The sequence below is a fragment of the Anser anser genome, assembly GCF_964211835.1.
Source record: "Anser anser genome assembly, chromosome: 2".
NCBI classification, from domain to species: Eukaryota; Metazoa; Chordata; class Aves; order Anseriformes; family Anatidae; genus Anser; species Anser anser.
In genome coordinates this window covers 77,699,884-77,713,319 of record NC_139721.1, presented here as the reverse complement: position 1 = coordinate 77,713,319, position 13,436 = coordinate 77,699,884, and the positions used below count along the sequence as shown (strand labels likewise).

General features: G+C 36.5%; 1 long non-coding RNA gene across 3 annotated transcripts in view; it reads left to right on the top strand.

Annotated features, from left to right (window-relative positions):
* Window positions 1-13,042, top strand: part of LOC310893603 — a 59,603-nt gene extending 46,561 nt beyond the window's left edge. For all 3 annotated transcript variants that reach the window (XR_014579116.1, XR_014579117.1, XR_014579118.1), the window contains exons 2-5: window positions 7,825-7,959; window positions 8,862-9,017; window positions 9,905-10,034; window positions 10,431-13,042. This is a non-coding gene — a long non-coding RNA (uncharacterized lncRNA). The remainder of the gene's footprint in view (window positions 1-7,824; window positions 7,960-8,861; window positions 9,018-9,904; window positions 10,035-10,430) is intronic.
* Window positions 13,043-13,436: the final 394 nt, after the last annotated feature.

Sequence of the window (13,436 nt, the reverse complement as noted above, 5' to 3'; positions counted from 1 at the left end):
GGACTACATCGTCAGCCCACTTGATTATCTTTGAAAGATTGTGGTTATTTATGGAGGTTTCAGAGAACAGAGAAAAAGCAAATATCAGTGTAACAAAATAATCTGTTAAGCAACAGATCAATCAGGCTGACCTTAATTCCCAGAAATCTCATGAAGCAAATCTGTCTGGAAGCAATGTCCAGGCACATGAAGGTGGCAGGGAAGAGGCAGCACAGATTTACAAAGGACAAATTCTGCATGGTCAACCTGGAACTAATTCTAGAAGGATACAACATGCCCAGGGATAAGGGAAGAAAAGTAGATGTTTATTTTGATTTTAGTGTGGTTTTTGATGCGGTATTCTATAAGCCCCTTAAAAGCAATCTGGAGAGATATGGGCAGACTACAAGGTAGGTGAAAAACTGTCTGGACTGCTTTGATCACGGAGCTGCATTCAGTGGTTCAAATTCTACCACCAGCAGAGGGTAGCTAGGACTGTTTACTCCAAGGTCACCAATGGGGCCAGTATGGTTTGAAGTCTTCATTAGTGGGCTGAATGATGAGATAGACTGTCTCTTCAGCAAACTCATGGATAACATCAAATTGTGGGAAGAAGCAGATACACAGAGGAGTAGGACTGCCAGAAGGATCTTGATAAGCTGATGAAACGATGTTAGAGGAACAACCTGAATTCAGCAAATGCAAACTCTTGTGTCTCAGACCCCTTGCAGCAGTACAGTCTTGGGGCTGACTGGGAAGTAAACATCTCTGTAAAAAAGTACCTCAGGACTCTCATGCACAAGTTGAACAGCAGTGCACCCTTGCAGTGATGAGGTATATCCACATATTCAGTTGTATTAACAGAAGCATAGGTTGGAGGTCAAAACAATGATCCTTTCCCACTATTTTGCACTGATGAGACCTTGTCAACCTGGAGTATTTACTCCACAGTGTAGGGTCAACAAGGTGACCTGGGACTAGAGCACTAGATGTATGAGGAGAGGTTGTGTGAACTAGTTTTGTTCAGCCTGGAGAAGAAAGGGCTAATGAGGCCTTGGTATCTTACTTGCTCTAATGGAACAAAGGATTTGTGCAATTGCTGTTTTAAGCTAATCAGTAGCTAAAAATAAGGCAAGGCCAAGCTTCATAAAGATGTGCAGTGAAAGGATAATTTACAACACATACAAGTTGCAGGAAAGAAAATCCAAATTATTTGAAATTGTGCATATTACATATTCCAAGTCTACATATTTAAGGAAAAAATTGCAAGGGTGGTAAACCATTGAAAAAAAATTGCCCAAGTGGGCTGTGGATTCAGGACCTTGGAGATATTTAACTTGACTGAACAAGGCCCTAAGCAACCTGATCTAACTTCAAAGTCAACACTGCTTTGAGCGGAGGATTGTACCAGATTTTCCCTCAGAGGTCCCTTCCACCCTAAATTATTCCATAAGTGTAAGGAACAAAATGGCTGACATAAAATCTCACAGATTAAATTCCAGTGGACTTTTAAGGAATACTTATATTTTCCAAGCTCAAACTATTTATAACATAGGATTGTTTTTTTTTTTGAGAATTTTTGTTGTTGTTTCTGTTTGTTTGTTTATTTATTTATTTATTTATTTTTGGTACAGACTTCTCACTTTCCCACACAGAACAATTCCCCGGTAAAAAGCTCGCATTAAACCTCTAAAGTTGCAGTACATGATGCTGCAGATAAAGTAACAACTATGAGTAAATTAGTCAGTTATAGGAGAGGTCACTTCAGAAATAACTCCACTGTATCTGCTCAATATTGGAACTGTCCTGGCCTGTTTCTACTCTGCTCCCGGGAACAGAGGTTGTTGGACATCTCCAACTGAGAAAAGAAGATGGACTGGGGTACTGTGTTATATCTATTTGTGATGTCTCTTCAGTCTTCTGTTTCCTCAAAACGGAAGAAGGGAGATAAGACAGAAGACATAGGCAACAAATCAGAGAATGAGCTGGGTTCTTACATTTCTTGCTCTGTCACTCTGAAAAGCTGACTATGTCTTTCAGACAACAGTGAGGAGCACAGCATTTTATTTCAACATTTGAGAAGTTATAACTGAGTGAAACAAAGGAATGATATATTTCCTGTGGTTTACTGTCTTCTCGGTATTGATACTGCCCTACAAAGAATGGTGACAATAGTTTAATACAAAGGATTTTTATATTCAAAATTGCTAGACTGTGTAAATCTAAGAGTCACTATCATCTGCCCAGTATCTTCTAAGCCAAGATGTTCTTTGCATAAATTAAATTAATTTAAATGTTGGATTAATGAGGCCTGTAATAAATGTGTTAGTTAATTTGACTCCAAATGAATTCCAACTAGAACTCATGTAGGTTCATGTTTAATAGAACTCCCCAAGCCTCTCACAAGTTAAAAATTGTCCCTAAATATAGCCTATTGGTTGTGTAATATTGTTAAAATAAATAAATAAAAATAAATATTGTTTTGTTTTAAGGTCAAATATTGTATATAAAAGAGTATTTTTTGTTCCATTAAGAAGAATAGGTGGAAAAAAAAAGTGGCTAAAAGTTTTCTACAATGCTTTTTAGTACCTTTGGGGAAATGTATAAAATAAAGGGTAAAAATTGGAAGAAAATTTGAGAACCTATACTCTGATTCTTTGATTGGTGACAATTCTCTGGATGAATATAAGGCAACAAAAGACAGGCTGCTGTGGTACTAATAGCTCCTCAGTTAGTCTTGCATTACGAAGGATGGAACTGAGAGGTTTCACAGTTGCACAGACTGGGTCCTAATGGCATTGTATTTAAAAATACTGCATAACTACCATATTTTTTCTCATCTGTAGGTCCCAAAACACTTTTCAAAGATTCTCAGTATCATTATTCCCACTTCAAAGATAGAAGAACAGACAAGTGAAAGATTAACTGGCAAGTTAGTTGTAAAACTGGAAGTAGAACAAAATCATCTGTAGTCTACAACAACTGCACTACTGAATGAAAAATACTGACAATTTACCAAGTCTTCCAGTTATTAAACATCTCTACATTCACTGTAACCGTTTTCAGTAAAAGAATCAAAGTGTAACAAAGAAAAAAGCCCCAGCATGCTTTCTTTTTTACATCTTCATGTAGGAAGAGTGCTGAAGGAAAATTGTAAAGACAGGAGAAAAGCAATTTAATATAAAAATCAAACTTTGGTGACAAAACATGAGTCTGTTTAATTAATCTAACTTTCAAATCACCTTCTCTGCAGTATGTCTAAATCCAATCCACAATAATCAATTCCGGGGTGAACACCTCATATTTCACACCATTAAAATGCAGCACAATAGCATGTTTCTTATCTTTTGAAGCAATTGAGTTTTTATATTCATCAATATGCATCTCCAAGGGCAAAGAGTTTTCATGTTGGTTTACACAACAGGTCTTTTACAGAATAAAATAGATGAAGATGGAGAAGAATGTAGTTATTGTAGGCTATGGTGCTATGATGTAAATATCTATATGCAATTAGTTATTTATATTTGCATTGTCCTACTTTAAATTCACTTTTAAGCATGAGAAATTTAAAACTTCAATAAAAAAGAATTAAAAATCAGCATTTTTTACTATCTTGACAATATCTAGAGTCTTGATTAATAACTGTGCGAACGCATTACTCCAGCTCCCAGTGGGTGAGATTGAATCACGTATTCACTAACACAGATGTGTTTGAGGAATATTTCTCAATCTCCTTCTTCTTAATTTCTCTATATACTATAAAAATAATTTCACGATATTAAGAATCATTTTCAGCCAGTCTGAATTCATCTATCACATGCTCTTTGTGAAACACTAAGCATCTCTTTTTTGCTAACTGGATACCTGGAACTAGACATAGTGAGGTGTTTGATTTCTGGCTATGGCTTCTTCCCTCCACTGAGGGCAACCTTGTCAAACCAGCACAACTTTCTGCAGTTGCTTCAAGGCCATGCTTACAGGTGGTATACTACAGACAACAAGCAAATTCAGAAATATTTCAGAGGTAATGCCTTTTTGGACACAGTCAGAAGGGAGATCATTAACTAACCAAACAGTTTCTTTGGTGTATATGAACTAATTCACTCTGAAGACAAGCTGCAGGAGTATATCAGTGACTGCACAGTCCTCCAACAAACTAAAAGTCTGTTTGAGATTGGAAGGCATCTCTGGATGTCATCGGGTCTAGCTGTTCTCTTCTGCACTTTTGGCGGGTTACAGGAATGCAGTATGAAAAAAGGGAGAAATGAACATAGTTTGGAAGACAGAAAATGCACTATACAGGTTTGACTCTTATTCTTGCCAAACTGAAGGCATACTACAAGGTTTGGAGACCCACCCAGCTCTTCAGGCTTAGTGTTTTCTATTAAAAGACAACAGACAGCTCAGAGAATCTGAACCAGTAGAAGCAGGAAAGATCTCCTTCTAAGGAAGAAGAAAATATAAAGGAACTTTCATTTAAGACTGGCCCACCTGGACTTAATTATTATTATTATTATTATTTTTTCATTTTTGGCTGCCTTGTTGTCCTGATGATGAGGAAAAGAGAGTTGGGAACGATGGGTTTTGAGAACATTATAAAAACATTTGGAGGAGTCTGTAAATCCTTTTATCCCCAAAATGTTCATGATCTGTTCCCAGTAGAGTTCAAGCCATCTCACATTCTTGCTTATAACGGATCAGTCCTTATTTGTCTTGGTTTCATTCCTCTATAAACTAAGCTTTATGCTACTTGCCAAGTAGAATCATTAGATTTTTCTAATTTCTCAAGAGCTATCACCCTGGACTAGCACACTGAGGAGCCACTCCAAATGAAATGTCAGCTAACAAAAAAAAACTTCAAAAAAAAAAAAAGCAGTCAATGTGAAGACAGTGGAGAATGGTTTCCAAATACTGGGTATGGGAAACAGAATGATAACAAAAGGGAATGAGGCTTAAGAGATATGTCACAAGCAGTCTGCGATAGCAAAATCACTTTATTACTTCTCAAGCCAATTCTCCTCTCTTGTCCCTTCCTTTCTTATTCTGCCTCAAGAGCAGCCTCTCATATTGTGTTAAAGATTTACTGCTAGGCTTCACTTTAGCCCTTTCCCATGTTATGCTCACAGTCTCAGAACTGACTGCTTTTTTTTTAAACTTGTCTCCTATGCCTGCGAGTGCCCAGAAAAACTGTTCACAATTTTTCCATCCATCCCCTCCTGTAAAAGTGCTTCCTGTACAACCATTGGGGCTCCATCAGAGAGTTTGTCTTTAATGGGTAAGAATATAACATGTATTTGTCAAGGTGTCTATGAGAGTACCATTAATTTTGTTATGGGATATCAGAAGAAAAACATTTTAAAAAGAAATTAAGATTTAGGTATTTTGCCACAGCATTCTCAGAAACCAGTGTATAGATATGGAGATTTGGTGCAGTGAGAAATAGGAAATGTTTCAGTTCAGGAAGTAAGTCTGAAGGAATTTTAGTAATTAAATCTCTAAGAAAAGCCAAATACTTGTTTGTTTTTCCTTCTGTTCTCTCAGGTGGTGGTTCTCTCAGGGAAAACTCTTAAGTCCCAGTTCTGGGATATTTTCACTGGTCTGACATCTGCTAGAAGGATAACATGATGTAAGAACTCAAGAAGACTGAGGATGTCTCCATGATACCTATGTAGAAAGAACTCATTGGAGATGTAATAGTCAATAGCAGCCTCAGTGGTAGTGGCCATGAAATGGAGATAAATATCCTGAGTGGAGTGAGGAAGGTGAACAGCTCACAACATCCAATAGTGAGGCCACTCTCTCTGTCTGAGACAGAGGCATGATGCCACTAAGGCATCTTCTGGAAGTGTCATACCAGATTTCGACCACTTCTATTTCCACTCTGAGGTCTCTCTTCCCTGTCTAGAAAGACATTTTCTATGTTACATGTCAACAATGAATAAAACTATAGCTGTTCATTACATAAAAGTTTACTATACTCTTAATCATAATGCTGCAGGTAACTACTCCTATAAAAACTTAACAAAGCAGCAATTTGGGGATACTAAAAACTGTACATGGATATGCTAATACAGAATTTCTAGAGTGTAAATGTAAATTTGCTTTAAGTGTAGCTGCACTGACATTTGAAACCAACAGTGAGAGCAAAATTTATGTATTAATGCTTTCTGATGAATATAAATGAACATTTCCTTTCTCCCCCCTCTGGCAAGAATATGAAATCAAAAGAAGTGTTCCTCAAACAGAAATCAGTGTATGTAAAATGCCAGGGTTTTCTAGTAAGTTGTCTTAGCGACTCTTTTAAATAAAAAATAAAAATAAAAAATAAAGAGAATAAAAAAGATGAAAGATTTCACTTTTGATGTATTTTTGTGCACAGTCCAGAATGCACATTTGACTTTTACTCATGCATTAAGACATTGTCATTTTTCTTTAAAGCAACTAGTTAGTAACAAATTTGACAGCACTAAATCCTTTAGTTAATTTTAAAAATATATATTTTGGTGTAAATTTACCAGTCATTCAATTCAACAATAGACATTTCTTTGATTTCAGTCAAAATCAGTTGGAGAGATAGCTGCACAAAACCTAGCATTACATATCTATCTGTCTTTTCATGTACTAAATACAGTCTGCAGACATTAGTATGAAGCTAAAATGCATTATTTGTGACTCTTAACAAAACAAGTATAACAGGACGATAATAACTGAATACAAAGAATGCATAGTTACAGAAAATACAGTAATGTGTTTTTAGAAGTAAAATTAATTCCTGTGAAGAGGATCATAAAAGATTATTAAGAAGTCTAAACAGTCAAAACATGATTAAAAATATGGTTATTAATATTAATATTTTGTAGGACATTCCTGTCAGTATATTTATAGGAAACTTTTATTGGTGTATTTTAAATGTAGTTTTAACATACTGATGAGCAATTCAAATTTGAATCAGAGGTAATCAACTCTTCAACTGAAAGTACACTGGACCAGGGAACTCCTAAGATTACTTTTGATTTCAGTGAAGACAAATCTTCTCACAGAGGCTGAATTTAATTTCTAAAAATTTTTGCTTAAGCCTGAGACATTTGAAGCAAGGATAAATGGCTGAGAGTTTTTCCTGGTCACTAGCATTAAACTACTGTTGTAAATGAAGAGAGTTGTGTTAAACACAGAGAATTCCTATCTGTAGGGTAATGTTACACAAAAGAATTGATTGACACTAGGGGAAAAACTCCTGAAATATCTGTCTGTCTGTCTGTCTGTCTGTCTATATCTATCTATCTATCTATCTATAAATTTTCAAAGATTCATGGAATATTTTGCTTTTACAACTCTTGCAAGGCTTTTAATATTTATAAACAAAATCTGAGCTACACAAACTTGGAAAAGCTTGTGCTTCAGCCAAAATCCTTTGCAAACTCATTTTATCAAAATGCTAAGCTCTAAACTGCAACCACACCAATACATTGTGTGCTATCTTCATTTACTTATTATAGTTTTAAAAATACTGAAGATTGTTATCTATCAAAATTTCAGGGAAAAGTCCAATTATGATATTTTATTTGTTGGCCTTAGCTTCTTAAATTCTTATTATTTACTTTTTTAAAGCAGCATTTTAATTGCTAGTACACTAAATGCTGACTGTCTCTATAACAGGCAGAAAATCGTATGCAGAATTTTTATTTATGTTAGAATACTTGACAGAATAACATTATTCCATTTTTTTCTATATTAAGTATATTAAGTAAGTACCGGAGAAACATTTGGTACCCAATTAAAATGTTCAGATTCTGATAAATCATTTGTCAGCTTGTGAAATGTTACTTTTTTTTTTTTTTCCTACAGTTATTGTTTAGCATCATGGGTCACAAACAAATGAAGTTCAACTAAAAAAGAAACAACAATGGAGGGAAAAACAACTACATACTCCACACTATTAGGCTGTTAAAAACAAAGTGGCACTGCTGTCTTTTATGTAAGGTAATCAATAATGAAAACAGTTTGGAAATAACATAAATACTTATCATATGGGAATGATTTAAAGAATCATTAATCTTATTTTGTAGATAAATAAACTTGGGGCTGTAGTGATAAAGTGGCTTCTAAAAAAAAGTCTATAAAAACTAAGTGGTAAGGCTAGCTATATAACCAGCAATTCTGAAGTCATTGTTCTGTTCATTGCCTTCTGCTCCTCAGTAATTCATGTCCTGCTACCTAGCCTGGTAATAGAGCTGAAGTTCTCATTTTGACATAGAGCACAGACTCAAAGCAATGCCTCACAGGGAGGGACAGAGCTGACCCAAATGATGAGGCAGCAGCTATGTAGTTCCTGCTTCAGCATACATTGTGTGGAGAGGGCATTCTACTCTGCTTATAACAACGGGATGTTTATTGCTCCTCCAACCTCCACACCCCCTTTACGGAACTGGAGATACATAATGTAGAAAAATAATTTAGAATGTGAAAAACAAAACAAAACAAAACAAAAATAGCTGTGGGAGACTTGTTTCAGTGTGCTAAAGCAGTATCCAGAAGCATGTTGGCAAAGGGAAAATCAATAAACCATCAGGAAACAGCAATAAGTACAGTAGACTTTTTGGTATTTCTCATTCTCCTCCAGAACAGCAGCAAATAAAAGGGGCGCTGATCCTTTCAGTGACCACCAATCAACTGAGGATAAGGTGTTTAAATCTATAAGAGGGCTAAATTGTGATTTTCTCATATTTGCCTAATTTTCTGTTTCTTGTCAATGTTGATTGTCTCTGTATTGTTTCACAATATAATGTAAGTTTCAGTCTATATTAAGTATCAGATCCAAGTTTTGGAAGATATCAGACCCTACTACTCCAACTTAAAGATCATATTTCCTTCTACTTCTGAAGGATCTTCATCCAGAACTCCCGAATTTGTAAAGAAATTAAAAAGAAAAGCACTTCCTTCATGCCACCAAGCAAGGATGATTTCCAGGTCCTGATTTCCAGGTTTAAATCTCATGTCAGAAACTTGTCCACTCAACCTTTATCTTTCCTTCATTCATGGTAAGAACAAGTGCCTAATTGTTGAACACTAGCTGTTTATTGGCATTGTAGCAGAAGGAAAAAAAAAAGACTATATATCTTTAATGTTTCTAATTATATTATTGAGTCTATACTGACAGTTCTAAAAAAAAAAAAAAAGAGAGAGCGACAGACAGATTTACCAAGGTGGTTAGGTCTACTAAATAAATTTTATTGTAAATCATTCTTTCTTCTCCTTTTTGTAGGAAAATGATATATATTTGGGATTTTTTGTAATTCATAATCAATATATGTACATCCAAAGATAGTAACTGGAGGTCAACATGCAATCTACTTAATACCTGGTAACCTGATGATTTCCAAAACAGGAAGACCATTGACTGGCCAAGAAAATTTATACAATGATTTTATGAAATTAAAGCTCTATGGAAAAGTATATTAAAAAGGACTTATTGGAAGAATGAAGAAAGGCGAAAGTATGAAGGAGGAAAGGGATGGAGGACAGAGAGGAGGAAGGGATATGGGAAGGGAGAGAGGGAGAAAAGAAATGAAGAAGGGAGGAAAGGAGGAAGGGAGAAAAGAGGAAGGAGGGAGAAAGGGATAGTGTGTGTGAGAGAGAGAGGAAGGGAGGGAAAATGACAAAGGTATGTACAGTTTTTATATAATGAAAAATGAAGTATAGATACTTCTACCTAAAATGGAGCCTATACATCTCTCTCCAAGTCCCAGTCTGAGCCTTTAAAATAGATGCAGAACAAGGAAGCACTGTTAACCTTTATCTTGATCTTTCTAGTTAGCTGTCCAGAACACAAATAAGATTGTCTGCAATTATTATATTTTCAGCGATTAATTTTAGTTTTACAATGAATGCTTTCTGTAAAAAAGCTATTGGTCTTCTTTCCTATTAGACACATAAATGTTAATGGAATTTGAAAAACTTGACATTTTCAGAAGTTGCAAAAGCTCCTTCTAACTTAAATGATGTTTATCACCTCAGGAAAATTCCTCCAAAAATCAGCATGACTACCTTCATTGTATGTAAGTACAAACAAGCATTTGCCCTAATATCTAGTTAAAATTACATCTTGAGTGATTTAAAGTGATTTAAAGTGATACACTTATTTTTGTATAGCAGAGTAATGCCCATACAACCTCTCTGAAATTTCTCTCAATATCAAATATCTCCCAAAAAGGGAAGGGAAGGGAAGGGAAGGGAAGGGAAGGGAAGGGAAGGGAAGGGAAGGGAAGGGAAGGGAAGGGAAGGGAAGGGAAGGGAAGGGAAGGGAAGGGAAGGGAAGGGAAGGGAAGGGAAGGGAAGGGAAGGGAAGGGAAGGGAAGGGAAGGGAAGGGAAGGGAAGGGAAGGGAAGGGAAGGGAAGGGAAGGTTGTTTCAGTTAGAACTGAGAGGTAGCTTTAGGATACTTTTACCTTTCAGTGGTGGAGAGGGGATCAGCAAGAAAATGGTAAAGTTAACTCCATCAAATTCTCAGCATCATAAACTGTTCTCAGCTTCGGTGGTAAAAATTCACAGTATAGCAAAGACTGAAATCATGTCTGACTATGTCACTACGAAATGGAGCAGCTTAGAAACAGGATCAAACCCAACACTATTTAACAGGAGAGAAAAACAGCACTTGTAAAAAAAAGTAAAAAGTAAAAGTAAAAAAAAAGTAAAGACATTAGAAAATGGATGGTCAAAAAGCCCGTGTGAAATAATGTTCCAATATAGATTGGAAGTAAAATGTATACATTATAAAAATGTATTTGTGCATGAAAAATGTTACACTGAACTATGTATAAATTTCAAAAGGTAAAAGGTGTTAACAGGAAGCAGAAAATAACAGTGATATACATAGAAAACAGAGAGAGGAAACAGTGTGGTATATTTAGAAAGAAGGGATAAAATATGTATGTCTAACTCTTACCCAGGAAAAGATAATGTAGAAATATAATGAATAATGATTTCTTGGGAAAATGCCAAGGATTCACAGCTACATCTAGTAGAAAGCAGAGGGAAAAAAATATCCTTGATTTTGCTTCTCTCATTATATATGTTCTTTGCATTTTTCTGCATTCAGCACCTGGTACCCAAAACTATGTTTTCAAGAAACAGGAGCCTCAGTATGTCTTCTCTTTTCAAAGTTCTCAGTTCCAGCATCTCTTCCCTTAATGTTTCTGAACAATAATCTGTTCACTATTTAGGAAACTGGAGGAAATATGAACTCCTTTATAGCTCCATTTGTCCACTTTCATTAAGTCTCACAGGTTTGGATGGGGCAACATGCAAACAGTAGTTTGTCAACATCTGTTTCTACATCTATTGTGACAGCAAAGATATTTATGACATTTATTATGGGGTTTAGTGTTTTTAGTAATGGATTTAGTGCTACAACAGACCATGAAGCATTTTGTGTACCCAGCATCTGCTATGCGTGTCATCTGCTCAGCCACATTTCTCTTCCTGCCAGTCAACACCCTGATTACCTTACCTGTAAGGTTTAATTCAGAAGATTTACTGGATCCTTAAAAAATCGTAATAGTACAATGCCTCTATCTTCTCTTACTCAAAGGTTGCAGCACTGGACTGCAGTTTGGTAGATCCAGGTAAAGAAAAAACAAACAAACAAACAAGCAAAACACCCAACACCAACCAACCAACCAAATGAAGCAAATAAAACCCTCACTTGCTTTTAAAGACCTACAATCATCTATTTTACAATCGAATCCTAAAATAAAACCATTATTTTTCTTTCTTTCTAGCTTAACATTTAATTACTCAAAATGGGACAGCTTGTGTAAAAGTAACAATGAATTTAATTTTTGAATGCATTTATAGGTAGGGTACTACTCTGAATTAGTGACACTGATGATTCACTATGCTTTGGGCACAGGAGATAGGTACTAGCACCACTCTTTCCATACACTCGTGAGTACATTTAACCTGCTATTTATTGGAGAAAGAAGAGATAACATCAACCTCTTCCTTTATGCCCAGCGTAGACACCAGTTCCAAAGGAGAAAAACAGATTATACCTGGGAACTCAGAGGGGTAGGATACTTAGATGTTGACAGAGGGTAAAACTGAAACATCTCTATTTAAGAGAGGCAGCTTTACAACATCTTCTTAGACATGTAAAGGAGACCAGTAGGTGGCAGGATGCCTAGAAGTCAAACACATGGTATTTGTCACACGTTACTGTGACTAATTCCTTTATGCATTTAAGATGTCATGACTGAATCGAATTGTGCTCTACTATATAGTAGTTGTTTTTTTTAACTTTCTAAAAATAACAGATCAAAGCCTTTCCTCACTGTAGCTGTTCTTTTTGTGCAACACCTGTTCTAGAGTACACTACAGTCAAGATGAAGCCTTTTTTAGCACCTTAGATATGATGAATCCAACATACCCCCGGCAGAACTATCAAGGACAACCTAAGGCACTGGAAGCGTTAGCGTAGCAACCACATAACCACCAAGTGATTATATGAAGGTGCTTTATTCAGCACTGGAAGCCGGGGCAGGTCCCCAAATCTGGCTTCAAGTCCCGTTACTTCCCAGCCATTATTTATACATTCAACATTACGTAAGGCATACATATTCATTACAGGTTGCAACATCAGCCTCGCATTCCATTCTAATTAGCTCTCCTCCCATTTGCACATGCGTGGTGCTCTCTGGTGGTCGTCCAGGTGGTCGTCCAGATGAAGTAAGGAATCTTCCTCTCTGCTAAACTTTTCACCTTTCTCACTCGACGCATGCTCCCTCCGCTCCTTGGTTCTGCTTCAACTCATTCCAGCACTTCCAGGCCCTTATCCAAGGTCAGGTTGTATCTGTTCCCTCCCAGGGTTCCCCTTCAAAGATTCATTTGACTGTTCAGTATACTCCCTAAGTTTCCCAGTATACATAGATTATTTGATAATATACTCCCTAAACTTCCCAGTATACATAAATTAATTGATAATGTAAGTACATTTGGCAATGCTTAATTATACTGTATGACCCATCACCTAAGAGACATTAATAAAACATCCATTCGATTCTCCCTAACACTAACAGAAGCACATTTTCTCCTTGCTGCTACACCAATGGTCACAGCCCCCAGACATCAACAGTGAGGGACACGTGCCAGCCCCAGGCAGTGCAGTCCTCTGGTACAGCTGGCAGTGGTGACAGCTGCACCAAAGTGAAAGACTGGGAGCTGCAGAGGCCACGGCTCAAGCACAGGTCTTGGTAACTGACAGTGTGGCAAGGCAAGCAGTCAATGGCTGTAATGTCTTAACCCATTGCACCTAGATTTGCCATAGCAGACCAGTAAATTAGCTGTCACAGAGACAAAATTCATTCCTTTATAAAAGTAGATGGTAATTAGGGGACTGCTAAGTCAGTTTGGTAGGTTTTTCAAGGCTTATAGTAGTAATTCAGCTTCATAAAGTGAAGTAAG